This window comes from Sarcophilus harrisii, chromosome 2 (assembly GCF_902635505.1).
Source record: "Sarcophilus harrisii chromosome 2, mSarHar1.11, whole genome shotgun sequence".
Classification (NCBI taxonomy): Eukaryota; Metazoa; Chordata; class Mammalia; order Dasyuromorphia; family Dasyuridae; genus Sarcophilus; species Sarcophilus harrisii.
Genome location: NC_045427.1, coordinates 637,956,659 through 637,970,900, shown reverse-complemented (window position 1 = coordinate 637,970,900; position 14,242 = coordinate 637,956,659). Strand labels below are relative to the sequence as shown.

The window sequence follows — 14,242 nt, the reverse complement described above, 5'->3', positions numbered from 1 at the left end:
CTTTCTCTCTCTCTCTCTCTCTGTTCCCTTCATGACTTAAACAGAACTTTCTGCCTCCTATTTGTTTTGTTTTTATTCTCTTTCCAGTCACCCAAGTTTTTAATCACTATAAGTATTTCAAATGAAACCTTCAAATTCTAGAGAAACTTTTGCAAAGTTTTTATTCCAACTGATGTGTTAAATTTCACACTTCAAACCTCCTGATGCATTCACACCTATCTTATCACCCCCAAAGAAAATATATAGTGTTCACTTATCCAAATCTTATATCTAGGACGATTCATTTACAATTATAACTTGAGTTCTTTTGGAGTATGTAGCCAATAGACAGCTGCTCCCATCGTAATTTAAATAGGAATTAGCAAACTGTATATACTCTTTGATCCAGCAGTGTCTCTACTGAGTCTGTATCCCAAAGAGATCATAAAAATGGAAAGGAACCCATATGTGCAAAAATGTTTGTAGCAGCACTTTTTAGTGGCAAGACACTGGGAACTGTGTGGATGCCCATCAGTTGTAGAACAGCTGAATAAGATGATATATGAATGTAATGGAATACTGTTTTATAAGAAATAATGGGCATGCTGATTTCAAAAAGGCCTGAAGAGACTTACATGAATTGATGCTAAGTGAAGAATGCTAAGAAGAAGATACTAAGTAGAACCAAGAGAACATTGTACACAGCAACAAGATTATGTGATGATCAATTGTGATGGACAATAAAATAATTCAAGGCAATTTCCATAGACTTGTAATGGAGAGAGCCATCTGCATGCAGAGAGAGGTCTATAGAGGTTGAATGTGAATAACAACATAATATTTTCATCTTTTTTGTTATTGTGTTTGCTTGTTTGTTTTTTTCTCATTTTCTTCCTTGTGATCTGATTTTTCTTGTATAGCATGATAAATGTATGTTTAGAAGAATTGCATATGTTTAACCTAAATTAAAAAAAATAAATAGGAACCAGCTTATATATACAGATTTGGTTTTGGCCTTGTTCTGTCCCTTAAATCTGCTCTTTAGGCACTAGCCATGTCTTTGTAAAATGTTGTACTCTGTCCAGGATTGGGGTTTAATTTTGTATCAAATAGACAAAGTAATTTTAAATTAAGAGTTTTGATGTAATAAAAATTATATCATTCAAATAATTGTAATAACCTAAATCCTTAAGGAGTTATTTCATTCCTATTCTATTCATTGGGAGTTTTTGGATAACAAGCTATTTGTATATTGTGGTGGTTTTCCTGGAGGCAGCCTTAGTCTCAGTTGAAATAAATAATTACTCCAAAATCACAGCCAGCTGGTAAAAATGAAATGTTTATTTCTAGCCCGGTTAGCCCAGAGACCTATCTCTCTGCTTGAGCTCTTGCAGCTTTGTCCTTGGCTTTTGCCTCTGCTTTCTTCAGCCTCCAGCCAGCACCAAGGTAGAAGATGCAATGGATCTCTCTTGCCTCGAAGATAGGGCTTGTGGGTTCAAAGAGCTCTCTCCGACTCCAAGTAAAACTCTCTCGAGCTCCCAAAGTTTCTAGTAACTCCTCAAGTAACTAACTCAAGTAAGTATCTCAAGTAAGTACCTCCAGTCAGTTTCCAAGCTCCAAGAGCTCCCTCTATTTATGTGATCTCCCAAAGGTTAACTCCACCTTCTGGAGGGAGAGGGATTCTGGGTTATCTCCCAGAGTGCTCTCTGGTGCTAAGAACTTCAAGGGAGGTGTGAATTCAGACTAAGCCATCCCTGAATTCTCCCAAAGGTGTGAACTCCATTGAGTACTTAGATACTTATGAGGCTCTAAAGGTATGAACACAAGCATTGGTCAATCAGTTCCACTTAGAGATATTTTGGGCCAGAACTTGAAACAAAGTACTTTCTAAGATCAAATCAACTCTAATGGCTTAACACTTTGTAAAGATTCCAACAATATATAAATTTGTACTTCAAGAACTTTTGGGGACTAAAAATATATAGCTTGAAGTATTACTGTGAAAAATATTGAAAGAATCACATTCACTTAGTTTAGGGAATTTTGTTTTTTGGCGAGTCCCTTCATTTGTGTGCTCAGAGAATTTATGAATTTATGAGAAACTGAGACCGTCTTATCTAAGAATCCTTTATATAGCCCATGTGATTAGTAGCCATGCAGCCAATAAGAAAGAAAGCCAGAACATCCCAAGGCCATTCCACTTTCAGACAATTCCAAGTGTAAGGGACTTTCTTCTTACCTCAAGCAAAAATCTGTCTATCTCAAGAACTCCTACCCAATAATCTTAGTACTGTCTCCTGGGGCCAAAAAGAATAAAGCTCAATCCTTTTATTGCATATCTGAGAGACATGAAGACAGCTTTAATGTCTCCCTGTTTTCACTTTTTTTTCAAGTGAAAGATCTTTAGTTCTTTTAATAGATTCTGGAATAGCACAAACCAGAAGTCCCTTACCTTGTCATTACACTACTTTGATCACTATTCTTTTGCTCAGTTCTTAAGTCATGTATTTATATTTCAGAATTGCTTGGAAAATATCCCCACCATCTTATAAAAATAGTCTTGAAGAAAAAAAGGACTAAAAATGTTTAATTAAAATGTTTTAGCACTTATAAGGAGGGCAATTGAGAACATGTCTTATAATGATTGGCCAAAGGATCCATAAATGTTTATGTATTATAGAGTTATGAAATTAAAGCCAGGAAGATATAGATTCCCAATGTCATCTCTGATGCTAGTTATCATTTAATCAGTCAACTAACATTTATTAAGTGCCTACTATGTTCAGGCACTGTGCTAAATCCTTGGGGTTATAAAGGAAGGAAGAAAAATAAAACAGTCCCTGCTCTTAAAATTTCACATTCTTATGGGGCAGAAACATTTTCAAATATCTATTGGCAAACTGGTGAAGGCATTAAGATTAAGGTCTGAGAAAGTCTTCTTACACAATTGAAATTTCAGTTGAAAGAATGTATGGATCTTGAAGGAAATCAGAAAAGTTACAAAACAGAAATCAGAGAGTGTTTCAGGCAAGGGGAACAGCTTTTCCAAAGGCTGAATGGCAGGAAGTAGACTATTTTGTGTGAGATTTAGCAAGAATGCTTCTGTCTCTCTGTGTGGAAGTAGAGGGAAGGAGAAAAAAAAGTCATAGTATATTCAGTCATGGTCAAATCTCACCAGGAATTTTATGTCAGATTTTAGGAAGAGGATTGTTGAGGTCAGGATGAACAGAACAGGCAAGTGGGGATATCTATGCTAGAGAGGAGACAATGGAGTGGGCTAATATTTGGTGTCTTCTGGTTTTGAAAGATTGCCCCATAGATGAGATTATATTTGCTAAATCTGGTCCCCAAATATGGATCTCTCAGATAAATGGTCCAGAGTGTTAGACTTAGTCTTAAAATAAGGGACTAACAAAATACAAACAATCCTGTCTAATAATTAGAGCTCTTGGGACATGAATAATTTGGTTAGACATGAAATGGATTTACCCTAATTCCAAGGTCCTCAGTAAAATTATAGATGACCACTTATCATAGAGATTGAACAAATATGCATTATAATGATGACTTCTGAGTTTCTATGCATTTGTGAGCTGCATTAATGTTATAGTAATCAGACTGCCAAAAAGAAGAATTGTGAGGGATTCTTATAGTATCAAAAATAAGTCGTTCAATAACTACAGGTAAACTTTTTATTGCTGAATTTATTTCATTAAATAAGTATATGAGAATTATAAATGTTCATCCTAAATCTGGACAATCTGGTCCATTATTTCTTCATTACCTATTAAGTAATTTACCATTTTAAAATAAAATTCTGTCTCATGGTTTTCACTTTTGTTCTGATTTTTTTTTCATAATATATTTAGAATGGAAATTAGGTATACATGTATAACCTATATCAGATTACTTGCTGTCTCGTAAAGGAGGGAGGGAAAGGAGTGAGGAAAAGAATTTGGAACTCAAAATCTTACAAAAATTAATGCTAAAGACTATCTTTACATGTAATTTAAAAATAAAATACTATTAGATGAAAAACAATTAAAGGGTAACAGAAAGGAGATGAAAGCCTAAAATAAGGAACATGAAGGAATGAAAGATATTAGAGGAAACAATGAATGAATAAAAATAAGGACAATCTAGCACTCTTTCAAAGGAGAAATATGAATCTATGAGTGTTTAGACTGTCATTTAATGACCATAGTATATGTTAAATATTTTGAGTTTATTGATGTTAATGGTTTGAAATGTATAATCTATCTGCTGGTTTCACCATAAAAAATTTTGTAATACAAAACAATTCCTTCATGTTCCTTATTTTAGGCTTTCATCTCCTTTCTGTTACCCTTTAATTGTTTTTCATATAATAGTATTTTATTTTTAAATTACATGTAAAGATAGTCTTTAGCATTAATTTTTGTAAGATTTTGAGTTCCAAATTCTTTTCCTCACTCCTTTCCCTCCCTCCTTTACGAGACAGCAAGTAATCTGATATAGGTTATACATGTATACCTAATTTCCATTCTAAATATATTATGAAAAATAAATCAGAACAAGGCATAGACAAGAATAATTAATTTACTTAAGGATGCACAGTAGTCTTAAAAATCACACATTTAGGGTTCATGTCAAGGTATCCTAAGTCCCAAATTAAAGTCCTTATGTTTCTTTTATGAAAGGGAAAAATCACTCATGAAAATATTCCAAATGATTAACATATTCAGAATAAGAGAACTTATCAACATAAAATTATAATATATTAGTTACATCAATCTATGAAAAATGTATTATATAGCATTAATACATCAGCAAAATACAATAATATATTAAATATCTTACCACTTTCTTTTTATATTTCCATTTGTAATGTGTCCAAATGGTCACTGAGGTGAGTTTAAACAATTATGACATATATGTTATTAGAAATACATTTTCCATGAATCTCTGGACCTGCCTTATAAATAATGCACATAATCCACATTAAGATTCTACTTACTCCTTCAGTTATCATATTAAATTCAATTTTATTATAGTGTAGGAAATAAGTAATAGAATTATGATAAAATACAGTGGCATAAAAGTATAAGTTTGCATGACTTTTTAGAACAATTTGTTGAAATATAAAAATTTTGACTTTTATTTGATGAAAAAATATTGACTGCATATTCTACATATTGAGATACCAGACATAGTAATCCCGATTTCTGTCCCCTAGTTTTAGTTCTAATGGTATTCAGAATAAGTTAAAATGAATCTTATTTCAAAAGAATTGGACTTGAAAGCATCAGTTGAAGGCACCAATTTATTTTATTTTATTTTATTTTTTATTATTATAACTTTTTATTTATAAGATATATTCATAGGTAATTTTTCATCATTGACAGTTGCAAATCCTTTTGTTCCAACTTTTTCCCTCCTTCTCCCTACACCTTCTCCCAGATGACAGCTTGACCAATGCATAATAATATGCTAAAGTGTAAGTTAAATACATTATATGTATACATGTCCAAACAGTTATTTTGCTGTTTAAAAAGAGTAGGACTTTGAAATAGTGTACAATTAGCCTGTGAAGGAAATCAAAAATACAGGTGGACAAAAATAGAGGGATTGGGAATTCTATAGCATAGTGGTTCATATCATCTCCCAGAGTTCTTTCCCTGGGTGTAGCTGGTTCAGTTCATTACTGCTCTACTGGAACTGATTTGGTTCATCTCATTGTTGAAAAGGGCCATGTCCATCAGAATTGATCATCATATAGTATTGTTGTTGAAGTATACAATGATCTCCTGGTCCTGCTCATTTCATTCAGCATCAGTTCATGTAAGTCTCTCTAGGCCTTTCTAAAATCATCCTGCTGGTCATTTCTTACAGAAAAATAATATTCCATAATATTCATATACCACAATTTATTCAGCCATTCTCCAATTGATGGGCATCCACTCAGTTTCCAGTTTCTGGCCACTACAAAGAGGGCTGCCACAAACATTCTTGCACATACAGAAGGCACCAATTTCTAATCCATCTCTAAGTCTATGACTATGTATTTCCAAAGAAATATATTTTTCTACAAATATTTCTATTTCACATGTTTATATTTGACCATAATTCTTCACCATCTCTTTGAAAAGACAAAATGAAATCTGAATATACATCTATCTGTTAATAATATCAACTTGAAATGGAAATAGAGAGCAAAAGTCTCAGTTGAGGCACTGATAGCGGGGAAAGGCCATTGAGTCTGAAGTTAAGATCAGGAGACAGTGGTTGGCATTGTAAAGGATTTGAAACCAGAAAATGTGGGTTCAGATATATCCTGCCTGTTGACACCTGGGTGATTAATTATTTAACTTCTGTGACTCAGTTTTACAGCTATAAATTAAAAATATTGGACTACGACTCTTTTTATACTGCAAAATAATTGTTTGGACATGCATACATATATTGTGTTTAACTTATACTTTAACATATTTAGCATGTATTGGTTAACCTGCCATCTGGGGGAAGGGGTGAGGGAAGGAGGGAAAAAGTTGGAACAAAAGGATTTGCAACTGTCAATGATGAAAAATGACATGCATATATGTGTAAATAAAAAGCTACAATAAAAAAAAAGAAAAGAATGTCATAAGTGCTCCAAAAAAATAAATAAAAATATTGGACTAGATGACTTCAAAAGTCTGTAGGAAACCTATGATAATAAAATGCATTCAAAGTCTATCTTGTCCTTTTCAAGATGATTGATTGAGCAAATCACTTAAATTCTCCAGGTCTCAGTTTCCTTATTTGTAGAATAAGTAGATCAGACTAGATAATATCAGAGAATCATTCCAGATTTCAGTTTTTGATTTATTTAAAGCATATTTTATATTAAATTTTAATGTTTGGTTATAGGCTTTCCTTGGGGGGTGAAGAGTTATCTATATCATGAGTTGCCAAGTTGAAAAATGATCATAAATATACCTACTTGTTTCAGAAATCTTTGGGTCTGGTGATAGTCAATTTACATACAATGTTTTTCAGATAATTCTTTTGCACTTTTCTATCCTAATTTTTAAATGCAAAAAAAGCTTATAAGAAAGAAAATATCCCTGCTGTCTAGAGTGGAAACATGTTTCACTTTAACTCTATTAATTCCTTAAAGATTTGTGTAATGTTTTGTGCTCTGTATATACTGAAAAATGTTCTGAATTGTTTTAATGAAATAATAAAAACATACAAATACATAAAACCAATATTTAAGTGTGATTCTTTGATTTTTTTAAAATTAGTTTACTGTACCTTCCCCTAAGGGAAAAACACCATTTGTCTTTGACCAAGTGGGAAGTAAAAAAAAAATGATCATTTATACAAATAGTAAGAATTATCCTCTAAAAATTGTAGAGGAAGTAGTTGAGCATGATGGATGGTTTCTATTGTAGCAATAATTTAAATTTGCCAAATGTTTTCTCATTCATTTTTCTTTGGGTACTGTTGATATTTTCATGATTATTGTAGCATCTAATTCAGCCATTAGTGGTTGTGGAAATAGTGTGGTTTACTGAAGAAAATGCTGCCCTGTAACAAGAAAGCCTTGTATTTCAATCCTTTATCTGCTACTCATCATCTGTGGGGAAGTCATTAAACCCTGCATTGTGCTCAGTTTTCTCGTACATAGAATAAACACATGTAACATTAACATACCATCTTATTATGAGATCCAAATGCAATACAACAAACAGCAAACAGGTTGGTGTGGGCTCTGTGGGCTGGAGAACCTACCAGGAATAATCTCCAGCAGTGTTAGCTACTCTGATCTGGTTGCAAGCCAGTAGATCATTAATCTAGTAATAAGACATCCATCATTAATATAAAAGAAAAAAAAATAGTGACCCCCCAAACACCGGAAGTTCAGGGGACCTGGCCACAAAAATCCAGGACTGGAATTTAGTTAGCACTGCCTCAGTGCAGCCACTGTGGCACGTAGAGGAAATTTGCATAAATTTCCCCTTTGCCCTAAAACAGACCTCAACCTTTAAAAAATGAACAAAAAGACAAAAAAAAAAAAATGACACTGACCATAAATACTTTTTATGGAGAAAGATAAGAACAGGCTTCAAACCCTGATGACACTAAAAGCAGATCATCTCCATATGAAGCCCCAAATGATGACATAAATTGTTCCCTATTGCACAAGGCTCTCTTGTAAGAATTCAAAAAAATGATCTTAAAAGAGAGCTAAAATAAAAATGGGGAAAGGAAATGAGAGTTTTGTAAGAGTGTTTGGAAAAAGAAACACAGAAATTATCTGAAGAAAACTCCTTGCAAAATAGATTTAGTGAAATGGAAAAAGCATATAATTACTTACAATACAGATTAGACAAACTAGAACCATTCTCAGTAAAATCAGGGGTAAAACAAGGGGTAAAACAAAACACTGTGACCATTACTATTCAATATTGTATTGGAAATGTTTGCTTTTGCAATAAGAGAAGAAAAAAAGATTAAAGAAATTAGAGTAGGTAATGAGGAAACCACATTATCATTCTTTGAAGATGATATAATGGTATACTTAAAGAACCCTAGAGAATCAACTAAAAAAGGTACTAGAAGCAATCCACAACTTTAGCAACATTGCAATATACAAAATAAAGCCACAGAAATCATCAGTATTTTTATATTACAAAAGTCCAGCATGAAGAGATTCAAAAAGAAATTCCATTTAAAATAGCTGCTGATAATATAAAATGTTTGAGAGTCTAGCTGCCAAGGTAAAGTCAGGAACTATATAAATGCAACTACATAACAGTTTCCACACAAATAAAGTCAGATCTAAATAACTAGAAAAATATCAAGTGCTCTTTGGTGGGCTGAGCAAATAAAATAAAAATGACAATACTACCTAAGTTCATCTATATATTTAGTGCCATAGCAATCAAACACCCAAGATACAATTTTGCAGATCTAGAAAAATAATAAATTTCATCTGAAAGAGTAAAAGGTCAGGAATTTCAAGGTAATTAATGGAAAAATGAAAATGAAAGTGGCCTAGCTATGGCAGATATAAAACTATATAATAAAGCAGTGGTCATCAAAACCAATTGGTACTGCTAACAATTAGAGTAACAGTTGATCAGTGGAATAGAGTAGATTCACAAGACAAAATACTCAATAACTATAGTAATGTAGTGTTTGACAAACCCAAAGACCACAGCTATTGTGATAAGAATGCACTATTTGACAAAAACTGCTTGGAAAATTGGAAACTAGTATGGAAGAAATTAACTTGACCAACACCTGACACTGTATACCAAGATATGGTGGAAATGGTTCATGATCTAGACATAAAGATCTAGATATTATAAGCAATTTAGAGGAACATAGGATAGTTTACCTCTCAGATCTGTGGATAAGGAAGGAATTTGTGACCCAAGAAATAGATATCATTGTTGATGACAAAACAAATAATTTTAAATATATTAAGTTAGAAACTTTTTGTACAAACAAAAACAATAAACTGTGAAAACATTTTTACATTCAAGTTTTCTGATAAAGCCTTCATTTTTAAAATATATAAAGAATTAACTCAAATTTATAAGAATTCAAGCCATTTTCCAACTGATAAATGGTCAAAGGATATGAACAGATGATTTCCAGGTGAAAAAATTGAAACCATTTCTAGTCATTTGAAAAATTTCTTTAAATCACCATTTATCAGAGCAATGAAAAATAAGACAGTTATGAGATACATGTGAAATTGGCTGAGATCACAGGAATAGATAATTACAAATGTTGGAGGGGGTGTGGAAAAAATTGGACATTAATACATTGTTGGTCGAATTGTGAACAGATCAACCATTCAGAACATTGCCCAAAGAGTTAATAAACTGTGCAAACCCTTTGATCCAGCAGTGTTTCTACTGGTTTATATCCCAAAGAGATCTTAAAGTAGGGAAAGAGACCCACATGTGCAAAAATATTTGTGGTATCCCTTTTTGTAGCAGCAAAAAACTGGAAACTGAGTGGATGCCCATCAGTTGGAGACTGGATAAATAAGTTATGGCATATAAATGTTATAGAATATTATTGTACTATAAGAAACAATCAACAAGATGATTTCAGAGAGGTCTAGAGACACATACATGAACTAATGTTAAGTGAAATGAGTAGCACCAGGAGATCACTGTAAACAGCAAGAACAAGATTATACAGTGATCAGTTCTTACGGAGGTGGGTCTCTTCAACAAGAGAGTCATCTTCACACAGAGCGAAGACTGTGGGAACTGAGTGTGGTTCACAACATAGTATTTTCACTTTTTATTGTTGTTTGCTTGCATTTTATTTTCTTTCTCATTTTTTTGTTTTATTTCATTTTTCTTGCATGCAAGATAATTGTATAAATATGTATGTATATATTGCATTTAACATATAGTTCTACCATATTTAACATATATTGGATTACTTGCCATCTAGGGTAGGAGGTGAGAAAAGGTAAGGGAAAATTGGAATACAAAGGTTTGCAAAGGTTAATGTTTAAAAAGTATCACTGTGTGGGTTTTGAAAACAAAAAGGTTAAATTTTCAAAAAAAAAAAGAACACAAAACATTTCTTTTTAAAAAGCAAAGAAGTGGCTAAAATATTTGGAAGTAAAACTATGACCTCAGATCATTATTAAATCAACTTACAATACAACATTTTACATTGTGGACATTGTTCTTTTTTTCTCTTTTGTATTTTTATTTTCCTCAGTTACATTCAAAACAATGTTTTTTTGGTTACACATATGCATTCATTTTTTACATATTTTCATATTATTCATGTAGGGAGAGAAAAATCAGATAAAAGGGGAAAACTACATGAAAAAATGGAAAAAAGGAAAAAGCAAACAAAACAGATGTTGGTATGCATTCAGTCTCCACAATTCTCTCTCTAAATGTAAATGATGTTTTCCAACCAAAGGTTATTGCAATTGCTTTGGATCACTGACCTGCTTAGAGTTAACAATATTATGATAATTGATTATTGCATGATCTTGCTGTTGATATGTACAATATTTTCTTGGTTTTACTTGTTTCCCTCAGCATCTGTTCATGTAAATCTTTCCATGCCATTCTAGAGTCAGCTTGTTCATTATTTTTTTTCTTTTTTTTTAAACTATATTACCTTTTTATTTACAAAACATATGCATGGGTAATTTTTCAACATTGACCCTTGCATAACTTACTGTTCCAACTTTTCCCCTTCTTTCTACCACCCCCTCTCCTAGATGGCAGGTAGTGCAGTATATGTTAAATATGTTAAATATTTATGTTAACTGTATATGTTAAATATGTTAAAGGATATGTTAAATCCAACATATGTATACATATTTATACAATTATATTTATACCATTATCTTGCTGCATAAAGGAAAATCAGATCTAGAAAGAAAGAAAAAACCTGAGAAGGAAAACTGAAATGCAAGCAAACAATAACAGAAAGAGTGGAAATGCTATGTGGTGGTCCACACTCATTTCCCACAGTTCTCTCACTGGGTGTAGCTGATTCTCTTCTTTGATGAAAAACTGAAACTGGTTTGAATCATCTGATTGTTGAAGAGAGCCACATACATCAAAATTGATCATCATATAGTATTATTGTTGAAGTATATAATGATTTCCTGGTTCTGCTTATTTCACTAAGCATCAATTTATGTAAGTCTCTCCAGGCCTTCCTGAACTCATCCTGCTGTTCATTTCTTACAGAAAAATAATATTCCATAACATTCATATACCACAATTTATTCAGCCATTCTTCAATTGATGGACATCCACTCAGTTTCCACTTTCTTATCACTATGAAAAGGACTGCCACAAATATTTTTGCACATGTGGGACCCTTTCCATTCTTTAAGATCTCTTGGGAATATAAGCCCAGTAGTAAGACTGCTGGATCAAAGGGTATACACACAGTTTTATAACTGTAGTATCATCCTTTACACCTAAATCATGTAGCCATTTTGATCTTAATTTTGTATGGAGTGATATATAAATCCCTGCTGAGTTTTTCACATGTTATTTTCCAATATTCTTAGAAATTTTTATGAAAAATAAGTTCTTATCATGAAAGCTGGAGTCTTTTGGTTTATCAAACAATAGATTACTATAGTCATTGATTAGTGTGTCCTGTGTATCTAATGTATCCCACTGATCTCTCATAGTATTTCATAATCAGTACTTGAAATAGTTCTGATGACTTTTGCTTTATAATAGAGTTTTAGGTCTTATACAGGGAGGTCACTATCCTTTGCATTTTTTTCTTTTCTTCTCTTAATTTCCTTGACTTTTTTCCAGATGAATTGTATTGTTTTTTTCTAACTCTATAAATTTTTTGGGGGGCAATTTGTTTTGTATGACAGGAAAAAAATGCTATTGTTATTATATTTTCTTGGCCTATCATGTCCAATTTCCCCAATTGTTTAGATCTAATTTTCTTTGTATAAAAAGTGTTCTATAATTGTGTTTCTTATTGGAAATGCATTTAGCAAGTATTACAAATCATGTTTGCTGATAGTTTTACATAGATGTTGCTTATTAGTTTAAGGAAAATGTCGTTTATTCTTGTGTTCTATAATTTTTAAATGGAATGAGTGTTGTATTTTATCAAAAGCTTTTTTTGCATCAGTTGAGGTCATCCTATGATTTCTGTTAGTTTTATCAATGATGTGGCCAACTACACCAATAGTTTTCCTTATATTGAACAAGTTCTGCATTCCTGGTACAAATCCTATTTTTTCATAATGTATTATCCTCCTGATAAATAGTTGTAATCTCTTTGATAATATTTTATACAAATATTTTGCCTCAATGTTAATTAGGGATTTCTTTTTCTTTTGCCTTTTCCAGGTTTAGGTAACAGTGCCATATTTACATCAAAGAAGAAATTTGACATGACCCCTTCATCCAAAGCACCTCTGGGATATCTTATTGTGGCCAGCTACCAATTCATATGTTGCTCAGGTACTCTCAATATCTCCTAGAATTCTCTATAACATGGTGAATTTATCCATAAAATTTCAATTTTTGGTGGAAATTTTAGGAACCTTTCAAAACTTTTCTGGTTGTGGTTAAATTCTTTTAGTTACAGCTACAGTTCAATATAGATTTTAAATCTTTTATTTTTGGAACATTTGCTGATATAAATTCCCAAAGCTCTTCCGGAAAATGTTAAATTTTTGTCTTATAACAAACTGGATACACAGTAGCCATATTTTGGCAAATATATTTTTCTGAATTAATTCCAAACAATTTGATATATGTTTGGTCTTCTCTGGATCCTTTGCTTCTAACTCTTAATAAGGTTCATAGGTGATCCAGAAAAAGTACTTCTTAGACTTATGGGATGCTGGCAATGATTATTTTATATACTTCTAGCACAGTGTTTGGTTTCTGTTACTTTTCATCAATTGCATACAATCAAACTAGACATCATAATTTGTGGATTAGTCTTCACTTTCTCTTTGGACTGGGATTTCCATTTGTTCACTATGATGTCTTTAATACCTTACCTATCTCCAGATTTTTTTCAACACTTATTTAATTTTTAAGGAGTCCTCAGGCTTGGTGCTTCAAAATCCTATACAGAGCATATTTGCAGATCATTCTTACACATTCAAATTCCTTCTGATTTTCTTTAAACTTTTCAAAGGTAGCATAGAGGTATTCTTTGGTATGCATCTTCAAAGAATCTATAGTGCTTTCACAAAATTTTTTTGTATGAGCAAATTGGCCTTATGTTTCTACAAAGTTAGTATATTTTATTCAATAATAAAGAAAAAAAAAGCTTTTCTTTTCCTTCTTCTATCCCTTCTCTTTCCTCTGTCAACATAGACTATCAATCACTTGAAAGTGTTCCTCCCAAATGAATATAATTTTGATCACTGAATACTTCTAAGATGTTTTGGAGTTTATTGACTACAACCATTGCTTGAATCAAAAATTATTCTAACTTTCAACGTTTGATCAACAATAGCTTTATCACTGTTTGGATCCTGAATGGGTCAGAGAGAATGTAAATAACACCAATTTCTGTTTTGTGCAGAAAACTTGATCTTTCCCTCCTCGACTTATATATTTCTTTCTTTTTGATTGGAATAGAGGCCATCTTCTGCCTGATATTTTATATTGTCTTAATCACTAGATGGATATTGCCTCAAACAGAAATCTGTTAAAGGTCTTAGATTAAAAAGTTCAGAATTTCCCATTTCAATGGTCCTTGCCTTTCATCCTGATCCACATCTTGCCACTCCTCC

The 14,242-nt window shown here is 32.2% G+C and overlaps 1 long non-coding RNA gene across 1 annotated transcript in view; it reads left to right on the top strand.

The window, feature by feature from the left end:
• LOC116421987 overlaps positions 1-12,944 on the top strand; it is a 166,771-nt gene extending 153,827 nt beyond the window's left edge. The window contains exon 3 of the long non-coding RNA XR_004232592.1: positions 12,837-12,944. This is a non-coding gene — a long non-coding RNA (uncharacterized LOC116421987). The remainder of the gene's footprint in view (positions 1-12,836) is intronic.
• Positions 12,945-14,242: the final 1,298 nt, after the last annotated feature.